Consider the following 14,178-nt stretch of genomic DNA (forward strand, 5'->3'; position numbering starts at 1 on the left):
TCATCCTTTTTAATACATTTCAGTGTATCTGAAATATTCTACAGTCTATTCATTACTTTTAGATCTCAGAAGTAAAAGAATAGAATAAAATATGTGTATAATATGTACATTTGACTTACATGAATACATTAAAATATACTCAAGTGAGAGACAAGAAGAGACCAAGAGAGAAAAAATGACAGTCTATAGATGATTTTATCTGTCATTCTATTTGTTGAGTCTACAGATCCAGAATAAACCACGAAAGGTATTGAGACTGTGCTCTTCTCTCATATGGTATCACAGGGAACATAAAGGACTGAGAAATATGTGTTTTTAGACTATGAGGCTCCTAAAGTTAAGCCCACTACTTCACCAGATCTTCAGATAAAAAAGTAGAAATTTGTATTTGATAAAAACATCTACCCGGCACTTAGTGAGAAACAATGTACCAGCCAATGCAGTACTTGCTTAAGGAATTTTCAAGGGTAACTTCATTATGTTTGAGCTTCATGTTTTGGTAAAAATTTTAGAATTTAAGTCTGGAAGAAGACACAACTTACATAGTTACACAGAGACAAAGACTAACGAACAACAAAACAAATAAAAACAAATAAATAACCACTGTAGGAAAGAGTAGCACAAACCTATAACTCATATTAACTGATGTGAGTTTTTATAATGCTTTAATTTCAAAATGTTTTCCATTGTTTCATATTACTTTTATAATAGAATAAAGGGAAAATAGAAAATGAGTTATAAAGTTAAATTCTCTGGGCAAAAGTATCATGCTTTGAATTTAAACCCAAGTGCCCTTGATTTGTTCTACAGTGAAATGCCTTATTACCAAATTTATTCATTGTCACACATCTCTTAAGATGCTTTTGTACACCAAACACTGTTTGAAATGATGGAGACTGAAAAAGAAAAAAAAAAAACAACTGCCCTCAAAATGTTAAGATATAATGGAAGAGACAAACAGCTCTATAATATAATCAGTATTATGGTAGAGACAAGAAATGGATGCTAAGGTAACACAATATAAGTGACCTAAACTTGGAAAGCCAAGGAAAGCTTGCTTTGAGTAGTCATAATTAAGGTGAAGAAGGTGGCAAAGTGTATAGTGAACAGTAAAAGAGGGATAAGACATAAGAATGGAGTGGTAGACAGGGACCATAAAGGACTGTGAAATTTGGTAATTTCAAGAAATTACCAAAGGTTTTTAAACCAGTGAGATTTGCACAATAATCCAATAATATTATTTTTCAAATACATTACTGTCTTCAACTAAACATAAATTATCAAGATTGACACAAATTTCACAAATTTAAATCAATATTATAGTTACCCTCTTTTATTTTAAGAAGCAATTGTTAAAATAAGCTGTTCAACAGCTTTCTTTTATTTTGCTGGTTGATTCTAAATGTTTGTGTGACTTCATAGTAAATGGTTTGAAAATAAAAAGTGACGCAAAAAGCCTTGTGAAGTCTTATTAACTGTTAACTTATTTTACCTTTAAGCCACCTGCTGTACCTCTAAAAGTTGATTACAGGACAAAGGCGTAAGCAACCCAATAAGAAGAGAATGATTTTTAGTTCCGGATTTGTAGCATGATATTTTCTTTTTTCCCCAGGAAACTGTTCAAATTACCAATCAATTGTAAGTGTTCTTAGGTTTTAGACCTATATAAAGCTTGATTTGTGAGTCAAATTATAAAAGAAGTTAACTGATAGATATGTACAGAATAAAAATTATGCATCAACTCATTTCATAAACCAGTGAAGAGTATGCATAAATAAGCTCAGTTTTTCCAAAAGATTCCTTTTTTTGAATGAAATTACTGTCTTAAGAAGAAAACCTCACAATAAGTGGGGAGGTAGGGAAAAACAGAAGTACTTTAGATTAGAAATTATAGTATTGTACTTCTAAGTACAAAGGGGAATGAAGGGAAGAGAAGGAGAATGGGAACAAAAAAGTTAGTAGAATGAATCGGACATTACTTTCCTAAATTTATGTATGAATACACGACCAAAGTAATTCCACATCATGTACAAACAGAAGAAAGGAAAGTTGTATTCCATATATGTATAATATGTTAAAATAAATTCTACTGTCATTTATAAAAAAAGAATTAAGAAAATCACTAAACAAAATTAAACCTATTATAAATTGTATATTTTTGGCACTATACACCTCAATTTAAAATATGTAGAATTTAAAATTCAGCTATAAAATTTTCAATAATTTTTCCTAATGAGAAATTAGAAGAATGTACAGAATTACATGTCAGAATATATCTATAAGGTATGCCTTAATCAATTTAAAAATTATTGACATTTGCTGTGCATTTTTATATTAATATTTTAAATCATGTATTTTACGTTTATAGAACATCTCAAGTCAAACATGAACATTTAATCAGAAATACTTGATCTGGGGAGGCAGGAGGCTGGAGGCGCTGGGGCCATTTAAGCGGCCTCCCTCTTGCCCCCAGTCACCCAGTCTGGCACTGGCCGTATCCTGACCCCTTGAGTGGCCCCCTTGGGCCCAGTGGCTCTGCTGGCACAAAGGAAGTCTCCGAAGAAGCCCAAGCCTATATGAAGGCCACGAGCCTGGCCGCAGGTGCTTAGAGACTGAGATCCTGGCCCAGGAGGAGGAGCGGAGGATTAATGCATTCAAGAATCGATTCCAGAGTTTCATGAACCATTGGGCCCAAGCCAATGGCCACTACAAACCAACTTGCTATGAACACGCTGCTGTGACAGACATGTATTCCTCATTGTTCTGTCTCTTGTGGCCAGTGCCCTCCACCATTGACTGGTGACTGCTGAGAAAAGATAACGGAACGGATTTATGGAATGGGCCTTTATGCCCTCTTCATCTTTCAACAGTATTTCACAATGTATCATGGAAAAAGAGTCACTTAAGGACAGGGGAGCATTGTTTTCATATGTGTGATAGAATGGTTATTTATTTCTTCTTTAGCATCTTATGCTCCATGGTGAAATCTCCGTGAACTTGGACCCCTGGCATCTCATATACGTTGGTTTATCTGGCTCATGGCAGCTGGAGGAACTATTTATGTATTTCTCTACCTTTAAAAGTATAAAGTAGTTGAGCTCTTCTTCTATCTCACAATGGGATTTTCTCCTACCTTGGTGGAGACATCAATGAATACCACCGACAGTCTTCACGAATTTTCCTGTGGGGGGCTTAATTTATTGCTTGGGAGTTGTGTTCTTCAAGAGTGATGGCATCATTCCCATTGCCCATGCCATTTGGCACCTGTTTGTGGCCACAGCAGCTACACTACTACGCCATTTGTTAATACCTATACCAAAGTCCTAAGGACTTTATTCGACATTTAGGACCAGTCTGGACTAGGTCTCCAAACAGTATTATTTCAACTGTGACACTTGGAAGTGGGGTAAGGGCTGAAAATTGCACAGGGGTGGGAAATGAGCACTGCACTTACTTTCGTTATCTTTTGAATATACTTACTGTGGAAGTATAAAAGCTGTGTTCTGCAAGTTCCACCCCTCACAGCAAACAAATAAGGCAATGAATTCATTATTCATTCCATTCTATATCATGAAGGCCTCTGGATAGACTTTGGCCAATTAATATTTACAAACCAGAATTTTGTATTTTAATCTTACAGATTTTACTACTTGATTTTTCTAAATTAGATCAGGGTATAAAAGTCAGTACAATAACAAAACTTCCTTTTTAAGAAAAAAAATTGTTTCTGTCACTTTCCCATTCATTGTTTAAAGAACCATGAATAGAACGTTCACTTTTACCATATTTCATCTTGGTGTAACATGGTTATTTTTTAAATATAAACTTCAGTGTTTTGTAAATTTTTAAAAAATACTTCATTGACATGCAACTCTGTGGTTTGTCATTAATATTGTGAATTTTTGCAGCAAGCAGTAAACATTCCACAAATGAACAACCCATTATACCTCTTCTGATAGCTTTATGAAGTGTGGAAAAATTGCCAATTTTTAAAAACTGCAGTTTTCCAAACTTTTCTGCCAACCTCTGACTCTGAATTTAGTGCTGCTTTAGGCCATATATTTGACACAGTTTGACTTATGAGTAATGGAAAATTATTTTGATATCATTAACTTTTTCAAAAGATCCAACTTTTCTCTCTATGCCTTTGCCACTCTTTCAATAGTGGGTGAATATTCTGTGTGTGTTACGCTAGCATTGTTGGGTTGGCCATCCTGCTGAAAACTCCTCAACAGCATTATGAATCCCAGTGAAGAGTGGTATTGCCTGTTTGGTGCCCAATGGTTAAGTCATTGTCACTTAGCTTATAGTATCAGTTTCACATTCATTTTAAATTGAGGAATCAGATTATAAATTCACATTTCTGCCTTTCCTCTGCATCTCCCAATATACTTTTTTTTTAACTAGAAAAATATTTAAAGAATTGTTTGACAGGTAGAAACTTGTGTCTGTAGTCCATGAGTTATATATCCTGGATCAATGGAGTAGTACATATATTTTGTTTGTTTGTTTGTTTTTTGTTTTTCCCTCAGTGTCTTGTATTAAGGTTAATTTATTAGTTACTTTGTTGGTTAACCTCTCTGTTGGTGTTGTAAGAAACAAAATAACCTTGCCTTTAGGTCGGGTGTCAATACTACCTATTTTCTAGCAATGGACTTGCTCAATGGAATTGTTGATGATTAAACTTATTAATTCAAATTTTGTACTGATATAGCTTTAAAAGAGAGTTTATTTTGGATGTATGTTTAGCACTCTCTGATTCTGGTGAATTATGGGGAATTGAACTGATATTTGCCAATAAGTTCTTAAGTAGGCAAGGTACCTCCAGACCACCTCTATAGGCATGATTCTGAACATATGCATGTCTGTTGTTTTACTGTGTATATTTTATTTTTAACATATATTTTTTTTGGATTGATTTAAAATCTGCTTAAAAGTAACACTCTCAAAATCACTAAAATGTATATAAAATCGTGTAGATTAGAATAAAATTGTTACTTGGATTTATAAAAAATAGTTAAACTGTACTTATATTGCATAAAATTTATATTTGAAAAAACAGATAGATGCATGTGTTCAAGATTTTCCAAAATATTTAAAGTTTTTCAATAACTAAACAAGTATTTAAATTAATTAGTATTAAAAATTCAGCTCTTACAAACACTTATGACATCAAAATTATTAAAGCAATATAAGGTCTATAAAATGACATGTAAAAAATCTGGTCTCTGTTATTAACCAGCTCTTGTAAAAGGTTGGGCTAAATTTATGGAATTTATTTCTCCAATAATTTAACATACCTTTCTCCCCTATAGCAGTCTCAAAAAAACTCCTTCAAGGTTGATGAAAAACCCTTTGAAAAATCACTAGGCAAATTAGCTCTAAGGTCCTTTTCCTAATTCTTCAAAATGTTAATATTTATGTTATCACTTAAAATAGATATTGAAGTCCATGTGAATAAAACTGGAGTTTTGTCTACAGAAACAAAGACACTGATGAAAGTAGAAAACAATAATGGACAAACTCAGAATAAAGGAAACTACCATAAGACTTTATAATCTGATAAAACCTTTTTCTGACTTTGAGAGAAATGAGCATTTTCATATTCTAGAAATGATAGTCTAAATTATGACTGATACAGTTTATTATTTCAAATTTGTTCTGTGGCTTACTTTCTCTTTTCAATGATATGTCTATAACAACAGTGTATTTATTTAGGCTCTTCTAATTTAGTTCAAGAAACAAATTCTGAAAATCAGAGAAGAATAAGACATCATTTCAGTCTTTGAGGAGTTCATGGTCCAGAGCAGAAATGGTATGAAATATGAAATCAAGAAGCTGAAGTACAGTAATATAAGAAATTTACATGAATGGTTAAAAATAATTGATAAATAGGGTATGCTAATAATATACAAACATATTCATAGTTTTTTAATCAAATACCTGCTTCTGACATTGTCAAATTTCTAGTTGAGATTACAATCTTAAACAGAGTGTTTTACTGATATTATTTTAATGGCCGCTATTTCTAGCTTCTCTGCTTCTGCTCTTAGCCCCTTGAGAGTATTCTCAACATAGCAGCCAGAGTTAATGCTTTAAAACATGTCAGGCAATGTCAGTCAATCCTCTACTCAAAACTCTGCAGTGACTTCCCATTTCATTTAGAATGAAAACCAAAATTCTTTCAATGGCCTACAAAATTCTGCACAAATTGTCATCTTAGCATGACCATTCCCTTCCCATTCATTAACTTTCTGACATAATTTCATGCTCTAACACCCTTACTTACTCATTTTGTACTCTCCACATGGATGTCTCTGACTTCCTTGAACACACCAGATATGTGTAAACACACCAGATTTTGTGCCTTCATGCTACCCTGGCTTTTCCTCAGCCTTAATGCTATCTCGAGATCCATCCCATGCTAACTTTTAATCTCTTCCAAGTCTTTACTGAAATGTTCCATTTTTAATGAGACCCTGTCTATCCTATATTGAAAACTAAAACCAGTTCTGTTTACTTATCCTTTTCACACATTCCCAGTTACCTTTGCTCTATTCTGTTTTCCATAGCAGATATTACTTTCTTACATATTGAAAATTTACTTACTGTGTTTACTATGGGTTCAACTCTATTGAGGTTAATTCTCAGAGAGGCAGATTTTTGTCTGATTTGTTCACTGATTATCACAAGCATGAAGAAAAGTGCTAGGTACATTGGAGGCATTCAACAGATATATACTGAATACATTTTTTCTAGAATAAGTGGTATTTCAAAAAATGTTTCCAGAGTATTTCATTTATTTTGAAAAATATGATTAGCTCTTTAAAAATACATCTTTAATTTTCTATCAATCAATCAAATCTTGATAAATAATTTCATTTGGTTTTCTTTTATGTTTTGAAAGTTTGGAACATAAGTCAATTATCAGGGTTCACCATTTATTCCCCAAACTTGGCTATATCTTTTTTCCTTTGCTTTCTCATCTAGATTTCCAATCTTCTTAAAATCTTTTAACTTCTGATTTAAAAAATAAAAAATCAGTTAAGGAGGACTGAGTCAAGTTAAATGCTGAAAAACTCAGAAGTTAAAATATATGTCAATATTTCAACACAGAAGAATTGTTTAAAGAGAGAGTGTACTATACTAAAACAAACACTAAACTCTTGCACATAAACTTTAGGTTTTAATGCCAGAGAACAAGTGATTTGCTGTATGAGAATGGATCTCTTTCTTAATCTCAAAAACTGGAATAGGATTGTAATGAACAAATGAAATTGTTGCATTTTGATCAGAATTAAAGGTATTATTATTATTACTATTGCTTCACAGTTTAATATGTATTTAAAATCTATATTAAAATTCTTAATTACTGTAAATTTTTGCAGAATATAGTATATAATTTCACATTACCTCAATGAAGTATTATTTTCACTTAGCAAATGTTTATGAACAACTTCTAGGAGATCTTCACACAATATTTAACCTGTACTTGTTGAATAAATTAATTAATATGTAAATGCATGAATTTACTTAGCTGTAATAAAAATGAACTGAAGTCTATGAAGAGTCAAGTATTTCAGGTCAACTTTATTTAAAGAATATTTGTATCTGGGTATGTGTCTTTGGTTGCAGGTACTCGAGAGGCTGAGAAAGAGGATTCCTTGGGTCTAGGAGTTTAAGGGCTCCCTGAACAACAGCAAGAATACATTAAAAACAGTCTTAGTAATTGTATTATTGATAATGCAATAAATCATAGGCATCTCTTTTGTTATTTTACTTGTTTGTATTGATTGATTCCTTTACTCCTTTAATAAAAGTGTATTGATACTGCCAGATAGTACCAGTCTGCTATTCTTATAACAGAATTTGACCTCTATCTACAAAAGAAAAAACATTCCTACTCTAATGGTACATACATTCTTATTGGGGTAAACAAAGTAAAGTTGTAATTATTAACTACACTAATTACTAAGAATGTCAAAATGTGATAATGCCATAGAGAAAAAATATGTAAGCAAAGGGTAAGAACTTATAAAACAGGCTGAGATGAAATTTTGCTACTAATGTAAAAAAGTCTGGGAAAAGGCCATTTAAACAGGAAATAAAGGAATGGGCCACAGAGCCTCTGTGAAGAGGAAACAGCTTAGAGATAGAAGCACAGTCAGAATATTCAAAGGCTAGACCCTAGGCCAGGAGGCTACTGAGGCTAATATGGAGTAAAAAAGCAGAGTGCATTAAGCAGAAGACTTGACATATCTAATTTGTTTTTAAAAAGGATAACTTATTCCAGTTCTTAGAACAGACTTATATAGATATTTTAATGGCAAAAGTAATGAGACAAGTTGAGAGGCAAAGACCCTAGGTAATAGATGATGGTGGTCTAGACCAGGTTAATATTGTTAAGGTAGTATACAAGGATCAGATTTTATTTATATTTTGATTAGCATGAACAGAGCAACCACATAGAACTGTACTCACATATGAAACAGTATCCTTCAATTTCAATTTCTATTTATTTTACTTTGAGCAAATAGAAAACTATAATCACCCTTAAGAGATTGGCTGAGTTCAGGGCTGTTGTGGTTTAGATATGAAGTGTCCCTCAAAAGCTCATGTGTGAGACAATGCAAGAAAGTTATGAGGTGAAATGACTAGGTTATGAGAGTCTTAACATAATCAGTGAATTAATCCCCTGATAGGGATTAACTAGGTGGTAACATAGAGGAGGTGAGTCCATGAGGGCGTGTCTTTGGAGTATATATTTTCTTGTTGAGCATGGGCAAGCTCACACTCTTTCCTCCCTCCTGTGATGTCCTGAGCTGCTTTCTTCTGCACCAAGCCCTTCTGTCCTGAAGGTCTGTCTGAACTCAAACCTAAGGAATAGAGTCATCTGTCTATGGACTGAGACCTCTGAAACTGTGAGTCCCCAAATAAACTTTTCCTCCTATAAAATATTTCTTGTCAGGTCTTTCAGTCACAGCAGCAAAGCTGCTGACTAAATAAAACAAGGGCAACACAGGTTTTAAGGAGATAATCAAGAGCTTTGTTTGGACATATTATATCTGAGATTTCTATTAGCCAGCTAAGTGTAAATGTTACCTAAGCAGTTAGATGTATAAGGCAGCAGATAAAAATCTGAGAGTCATCAGGGGTGTAGATCAATGGTAGTGTTTGTGCTTAGGCTCTGGATATGAATATATGTATGTATATATGTATTTATATGTATATATGTGGATATACGCACATATATAAACATATATAATTTATGCAAACACTGATATTATAAATCATCATGACATATCAGTGAAAGAAAAACCATTTTTATTCTAATGGTACTTATATTCTCATTTGGGGTAAATAGTAATTACTTATAAAAATGAATTGTCAAAATGCGATGAAATATATACATATATACAATGTGTATATGCATACATGTCTCTCTCTCTCTCTCTCTCTCTCTCTATATATATATATATATATATGTATATACATACATATATATAGTATTTGGATATTATATACAGTGAAGGAAAAAATATTATGGTTTATATGGATAAAGAAATTTAACACTGGAACATAGTCATTTACAAGAAGAAAATTAAAATAATTTTCCATTATCTGTTATGATAATTTGATTATCCCTAAAGAATTCTATCAGTATTACCATTGAAAGGTTTAGTCTTCAATAAATTATTAGTATACATGCAATTTAACCAATAAATACTAGCTTAAAAATCAGTTACAAAGGAGAAATTTTGACGTATAATGTGCTCTACTTTTGGCATTTACATTAATTGCATTTGAGAATATAAATATATATTTTGGGTTACTCAAAACCATATTCATTTAATCAGAAGTGATTTCTTAATGTATGAATTTAATAATAATTCAGCTTGTAATAATTAAGGGTATCATAAGAAATAAAGACTAATTTTGATTTCTGCTTCAATTCCTTACACACAGGTAGATAGATTTTTTAAATACCAAGCTTAAACTAGCTCTTTTTCTGTTTTCCCCCACGATGCATATGCTGCTACATTAATAAGGGAAAAAAATGGGTCAAGCCCTGTTAGATATTCAGTATGTGGGTGGAAATTCTTTGAGGAGATTTCTGGGGATGCCTATAACATGGGAATTGCTGTTGAGATTCCAGGAGAAAAAGACAAAATTCTGTCAGTAGCAATATTTCTTACAAATAAACCCTTTCACACCCACAAAAAAAGGAGGAGGAGGACAAGGGACCAGAGGAGCAGGTTAGAAAGGTGTCTGAAATCTAGCAATTAGCCAATATCATTACAAAGTATTAGTGCAGAAAATCCTACAGGAAGCCTACACATTGCACATAATGTTTCTTTTAACATACTTGCTTATATGAGAGAAAATGCTCCAAAATACAAAATAAGTGTTAATTTTAAAAAGGCAATTCATAAATTATTCTGTGAATCATAATCTCTTTAATTATTATATAATAACTGAATGTCATATAATAGTGACTATTTTTCTTTGAAAGAAATGATAAATTTTATCTATAGGAGTTTGATATCCTAATTCTGAATATGTCAGATTCAGTGAAAAGAAATCAGACTAGCATTCCTGAAGACTGAAATAAAATTTCTTTATAATATAAAGTATCCAAACATCTTTTTGTTATTTTTATTTGTTTATAGGTTCCTTTGATATAAGATCTTAAGTGGAAACAATAGTAATTAACTAGTTTATCATAAAATAGTAAATGCTGGTAGTATAGACTAGACTTTGAGCTCACTGGAATGTATACTATATCTAACTAGAGTTTATCACACAATAGTTCTAATTAAATATTCAGAGAGAAATTGAACCTGCAGTTAACCCCTCATTTTTTCTAGAACCTGGGTTTGGCTTTTAAATATTATTTTAAACAGTGGTTTGAAGACTTAGAGGGCTTCTGTTTACATTGAGAAAGAGTAAGCAAGATAAACTTCCATGCGGGTAGGAAAGATGGTGGAATGAGACAGACATCATTACATGTATGACTGCACATATGGTGCAACTCCACATTGTATACTACCAGAGAAATGAAAAGCTATGCTACATTAGTGTACAATGAATGGAAATGCCATTCTGCTGTCATGTATAACTAATTAGAACAAATTTTTTTTTAAAAAAAGATAAACTTAGTATATAACATCTAATTTCTACTCCTTCTTCACATTTGATATAGAAAATGGAAAATCTTCACCCATTTACCCATACAAACATGCATCCTTACAATAGTAATCAAATATCTACTATATGCTAGGGACTGTACAAAGTTTTGAAGGGTGAAGTCAACTAAGACCTAGTCATACTCTGAGTAACAGATAATAGATGGAAGCAAAACAACAGGATAATGTAAGAGCTTTAATAAAGGTTGCATAAGTTGTGATAGGGAATGGAGGAGGGACATTGAGTCAAAGTGTGAGTATTTGGTTGATTTCCTAGGGGGCATAGTCTTAAGTCTTTCATAAGTAAATAACTGTCCAGAGTTCAGGCAAATGAAAAGATATATATATATATATATATATATATATATATATATATATATATATATATATATATATAAATGGTAGATAAAACATTACGGCTTAATGTAAAATCAGTTTAATATTACATAACGGGTATAAGGAGACTAGTATGAATTCATAAGAGTCTAGAGAAAAGGCCAGCCAGATCCTCAAAAGCCTCCTGTGATAAGCAAAAGTTTAGCTTCACTCTGAAAACTATCCTGCATCACTGGAAAGCTATAAGCATTTTGCCACAGACAAAAGTGTATCTGTGTAGAAATTACTGAGTTTTAATCTGATTAGTGATACATTAACTTGATTAGTGACATCTCTTTATTATTTTATTTGTATAACACATGTATATAACATGTCATATTTAAAAAGTGATCTTCCTTTTCATGATTATTTGCTGTAATGCTATTTTATTTAAAGAACAGAGCTACTTTTTTTCATGTCATAAAAACATTTTTCCTTAATATCTTAATAATTCTGGGTCCTAAGACTTATTTATTATAAATACTGGTTTAATATCTCTTTCCTGATAGACTAAGAAGGGATTATATAGATTTTTTTATTCAGCTATAATCCCAGCATGTAGTCTAATATTTGCCCCCTAAATAGTTTCTTGCATTGAATTAAATGAGTAACAATGCTAACAGATAAAATGAGAATATATATTCCAAATATAATTTTAGTTTATAAAATGTTTAGTATTTCCCAGACCGGAGATTTACCTGTCTGATTTTGTAGAGGTTTACCTATTTATTAGATAAGCTCTGTATTATGATACAGAGACCTTTCCTTGGGCATTTGGATATTCTCCATGCCAAGTATATTTCCTCATACACAGCAGGCACCACAATGAACACTGAATTATGCATTAAACTTAGACTGTACACTGTATTAACTCAGGAAAAAAGAATAAAATACTAAAGCAGATGATCCAATTCAGCCCCTATTGGTTTCATTTTTACTTTAAATAACAGGCAAAAAATGGGAATGGAGAGAACAGGAAGATTATACATGTAATTATGAAAATATCATTTTGATTTAATTAGCTTATGACATTAGAGAAAATACAACTATTGTTTTCATTCTTTTAATATCTTAGAAGCTAAAACATAAAGAGTTCTACTAAAATTTTTACATGTAATAAAATGTCTTTAATTATATATTATTTACCCAAGATAAAACAAAATGAAGTCTTTCTAGGTATAGTTATTCTAGTACTGAACAAGCTGCTATTCTTATACTGTACCATATGGATATGTTCAAATGACGTAGGCAATAAAAATGGATTATCTCAAGTTTGTTAAGAGGTAATTCATTTTTTCATAGTTAATATAAATATCATTTACATTTCAAATACGCAAATTACCTTCCATGAATCAGTTTTACAAACTTTTTTCAGTTCTGTAAACTTTAAAGCCAAATATCCTAAGAATAAATCTGTAACACTACTTGGTAACAGTTGTACAGGAGTTAATATAAAGGTCTATGGTTACATTTTTATTTATCGGAAAACAAAAACAAGAGTTTATCTGAAATAAAGACAGAATATGTCAGTAATAAGGTAAATAATCAGCAACACAAATTTAAGTATACAGGTAATAATGATAACTCAGTGATCAGCTTTCTACAAATTTCAGGCTTCACAATAAAAGAGCTAAAAATTAAACCCTGGAAAATTCAATATGCTTTAATGAGGAAAAAGTAGATTCCAGATTGATTACTAACATTGATAAAATAGTATTTTGATCTGAAGTTAAGAATTGATGGAGGAACTAAAATTAATAAAAAGTAATTCTAGAAGAAAAAAGAAGAGAACAATATAGCTTAGTAGAGCAGTTTTTGGAATTGTGGTAAGCTGTCTCAGACCATCAAGCTATTTTTAAGAAAATACACTGGAAAACTTGTAACAACAGAAATTCATCTCTCTCAATTCTGGAGGCTAGGACATCCAAGATTAGGTGCCAACAGATTCAGTTTTTGATCTCTCACAGTTCTGCAGGCTAGAAAGTCCAAGATTAGGTGCCAGCAGATTCCATTTCTGGTGAGGGCATATTTTCTTAAGAGGGAGACTCTTACTATACCTTAACATGGCAATATGGGCTGAAGGCTGTATCCTCAAATGGAAGAAGGGCAAGGCAGCTCCCTTCAACCTTTTTTTTTATAAGGGCACTAATCCCATTTGTGAGAATGCTGCCCTCATAATTTAATCATTTTGTAAAAGGTTCTACCTTTGAATACTATTAGTTTCTAACATAAAAATTTGGGGGCACACCAATATTCAAACCAGAGTATAAGCACAGTCTTCATTATTTATACTGACCATGGGAAAGAAAGTCTGTAACAAAAAATAGATGCCAGAACACTGCAAGGTAAGAGGAGTTAAATGCAGTGCCCCGGACCCCAAATCTCAGAGTGACTATCTATACATATTAACAAACCAAGCAGGTAAGAACAGGAAGTAATGGCTGAACATTATCCTAGTGTATATAAATGTACTTTACCAAACTGTTAGTAAAATGACATGAACAATTATAAATATGAATATGCATTGTATCATAAAATTATCACATAATATTTATTGTAACATGATAACTATAACATAATTTATGCTAAATTTATATAATCATAATTGTCATAACAC

At 31.9% G+C, this 14,178-nt stretch overlaps 1 protein-coding gene and 1 pseudogene across 2 annotated transcripts in view; one reads left to right on the forward strand and one right to left on the reverse strand.

Annotated features, from left to right (window-relative positions):
• Mettl15 (methyltransferase 15, mitochondrial 12S rRNA N4-cytidine) overlaps positions 1-14,178 on the reverse strand; it is a 245,656-nt gene that overhangs the window by 102,457 nt on the left and 129,021 nt on the right. The window lies entirely within an intron of this gene.
• LOC114093818 (monocyte to macrophage differentiation factor pseudogene) lies at positions 999-3,493 on the forward strand (annotated as a pseudogene).

Source organism: Marmota flaviventris, chromosome 9 (assembly GCF_047511675.1).
Source record: "Marmota flaviventris isolate mMarFla1 chromosome 9, mMarFla1.hap1, whole genome shotgun sequence".
NCBI classification, from domain to species: Eukaryota; Metazoa; Chordata; class Mammalia; order Rodentia; family Sciuridae; genus Marmota; species Marmota flaviventris.